Raw genomic sequence first — 3,690 nt, 5'->3', positions numbered from 1 at the left:
CTAAAAATATATTTAGACTCTACGAATTTTTCTGAATTTTCTAGAATTTTTTAATTTTTGGGCCTCGTTTTGGTCCCAAGCGAGTAAAAATTCAAAATTTTGTATCTTGAATCGGACCGACCTAATCGGACCAGACCGGATCGGCCGATCGAACCGACCAGCTCCTTTTCTTCTTCTTCCGCACACGTCCCCGACTTCTCTTCCTCTCTCTCTCATTTTCTCTCTCCTCCCTGCTCCCCACACCACGCCGCCACCACCCATCTCTCTCCACCTTGCCTGCACGCCGTTCCAGCCTTCCCTCACTGCCGGCCGGCTGGCTTTCCATGGGGACGAAAACAACGGTAGCGCGCTATTTCGGCTTCTCGGCCGAAATCCATCTAATTCGCCCACCAATTGGGCCGGGTCTTGTGTCAAGCACCATCTACCCCTCGAGAGCTTTCCATAGACACCAAGAACACCAAAATCTATCGAGCGGTTTGCCCAAATTTTTGTCTGAAAAGTTTTAGCCCATTTTAATTTTTGTGCTAGATTTCTCGCAAACCATGAACCCCACGAGAAAAGGGAGACTACCAGAGCACTCCACTCGTCGAGAGCTTTGCGGCAATATAAATTTCAAAATTTTTCGACACCGTTTTTTGATGTGTCCCACGAAACTTCGTAGTATTTTTTTGAGCATTAAATGAGTTTAGAAAATTCCGTAAAAATTATATACTAACCCCCGTGTTGTGGGCTTCGTGTAGGTACCTTCAATTCACGGAAATTCGACAGTTGCCCAGGTTTGTGAATTTCCGGCCAAGCAGACATGCTACCGAAAAAGTCTCGGAATTGGGTCAAGATTTTGGCTACCCCACCGTTGTCAGACGTCTCGAGGGCGTTCCCGAGATCAGAATCGGCATAGGTAAACCCGAACCTTACTTTTTCTTAATTTTCTAATGCTTGAATGGGATTAAAAATCTATAAAATATTCGTGGTAGCTCAGAAAATTATGATTCTTTTTACATTAGCTTAGTAATATTGCTAAGGACTGCGGAGCAAAATTTTAGAATTTTTAGAGCTTATTTGGGTAGCTTTTGCAAAAAGGGTCAATTATAAGGACTAAATTGTAATTTTACATATTGTGATTGATGACTATTTGGATGGGCCCAGGAGGGGCTGTGTGATGTGATTGAGTTATGGGTGTATGGTTTATGGATATAAAAGTGTGTTTTAAGCCATTTTGCAAGTTGGGTAGGTCCTATATATAGGGGAGACTCTGCCGGATTTTTGGCACGACTTAGGACATCTTTGGTCTTTTTCTAAGTTTGTATTGAGTCAAATTTATTAAATGATTGTAATAAAATTGTCAGGTGAGCCGGGACAGCCTTCCTCCTCCACCCAGCCGCCACAGTGACTTCGATTAAGTCTGTGAGTAAAATATTAATTTTAATTGTAATTTCGATATTATTATATGTTCAAGCATGCCCATGCATCACTTATAAATATGTATCTATGTAGTTAAACTCTAGGCACGTTTTATGTTGCATTCACAACTGTTAAAGTGCCATGGATGTTGTTGTGGTAATTTGGAGCAGTGTGCGTGAGTTGGCGTACGTATGGTATGGTGTTGGCTATGGACAAGATGGGTAGACACAGCTTGAGATCTTCACTGGGACCCGGTCCTTTGGGGTAGACACGGCTTGAGTTCTTCATTGGGACCCCGATTTGGTTTATTAAGCGAAAGTCCAGCTTGAGTTCTTCGCTAGCACAGGTTGGATTAAAAGGGCTGTACAGGGGATCAGCTCCCATATATGTATTGTTTGACTTTATCGGGTGTGTGAGTGCTCCAGATTACCTTTTTGCTGTTATGATGTGAAAATATTGATGATGTTGCATTTTACTATACAGGGTGCATTAGCTTTAGATAGCTATAGAGATTATAGTTAAAATTGATATTTTTCTCTCTGAGTCGAACGCTCACTCCTGTTCATTATCTTTTTCAGGTTACAAGAGGATTATTGTTGTGGTTAACCTGCTTTTCTTCTTCGCAGGTCGTTTATTTATGTTTGTGTAATTCTGTTAACTCCTAGAATTTTCGCATGTGTTAGAAATATTTATTTGATTTAGGTCTGTAATATAATTTGCCATGTTGAACCTGTAGACTTATTATATGCATATATGTTGGACTGGATGGGGGAGCTGAGCTGCCATTTGACTTTATATTATTATGAGTATGTGGAGGGTGAGCTGAGCTCCCAAATTGATTATATATTGTGTTTACAGGTCGGGTGAGTCAAAAACTCCCCGTTAAAAGATTCATTTTATGGCCGGACTCTGTCCGGTTGAATTCTTGAAATTGGGCCTAAATGGGCCTTAGAGTTGGGTTGAGGAATAATTAGGCTTACTATGGGCCTCGGGGGTTTTAGGCTGGCCCAGGTCCTAGTGCCGGTCCGGTTCATAAGTTGGGTTGTAACAAAAATACTATGTACATAACAATTTTTAAAATATTATTATTAAAATTAAAAAAAAAAATGCTATGCTACTTTCTTAAATGCTCTGAAATTAGTAATTAAATTCTACTACAATCCTATTATCCTTTCAAAATTCAGTCTACTTTTATTTTAAATTTTTAATAATTTACTTATTACATGAAAAATCAATAACAAGAAGAAAAAAATTTCCATAAATAAGACTTTGATAGTTGTAGTCAAAATCTATAGGTTTTTGCCCTAAGTGTTTCATCTAGCTTCAACATTTCGAAAAATGGTGGACAGCGCTGGTGGCTGAACGTCGCACCTTTATTGATGACCTTATTGTGATTTTTTTTTATGTGGTGGGCTACATAGGCTGATGAATCTTTCGTTATGGACTTTTAAGGAGTGGGTTTTGTTAATGGGCTTAAGTTGGGTTGTCTTATTTTTTACCTCTTTAATTAAATGCATGGCTGGTTTTGCCTTTAAAATAGCTAGAAAGTATACCTGCGGATCTCTAATTTATATGAAGGAACAAATATATCTTCACAATATTCTATTAGATTTCAAAATCTATTGTGTGTTGGTTAGATAATAGATTATTAGTTTTAATTTATTTTTAAGGCGTATGTGAGGAGATTTCGAGTTTAAGTTTTTATTTTATTTAGTATAAAATTATTCATATTTATTGTGAGAGAAGGGAAAAGAGTTGGAGTTTGAGTTATATCTTACTGTATAGTTCATCAATTAACGGATTAGAGATGGCTATTGCATCATAATTTTTCTTTTTAAATTTATTATGCATTCATATTTAATTTTATAAGTATTTAAATATAGTTGGCCCTTTAAATCTTTTAATAACTTTGCCTTATAAATTTTAATATCTAATTTTAAAAATTAATTTCCTTTTATAAGCTTATTATTATTATTATTATTATTAGTATAACATTAATTTTTGACAAATAAGAGAAATTCATTATAGTAAATTAAAATGAAGACTTGGTGTATTGAGTTTTGTTTGTCTAATTTAATTTTGCAAATTTTTATTAAATTTTACTCAAATAATTTTATGTGATTTATATAATTTAATGAATTTATGAATAATTATTCTTATAAGTATTTAATTATTGAATTACTAGAAGATATTAAATAAAATTCAATGTGGTATAATATTATAAAAATATTTAGCCATGCATATTGATAAGAAAAAGATTTCAATAATAGTTTTTAATAAATTTGCTAG

Source organism: Hevea brasiliensis, chromosome 7 (genome assembly GCF_030052815.1).
Source record: "Hevea brasiliensis isolate MT/VB/25A 57/8 chromosome 7, ASM3005281v1, whole genome shotgun sequence".
Lineage (NCBI taxonomy): Eukaryota > Viridiplantae > Streptophyta > Magnoliopsida > Malpighiales > Euphorbiaceae > Hevea > Hevea brasiliensis.
The sequence above is the reverse complement of the archived record's forward strand: the minus strand, read 5'-3'. Positions refer to the sequence as shown.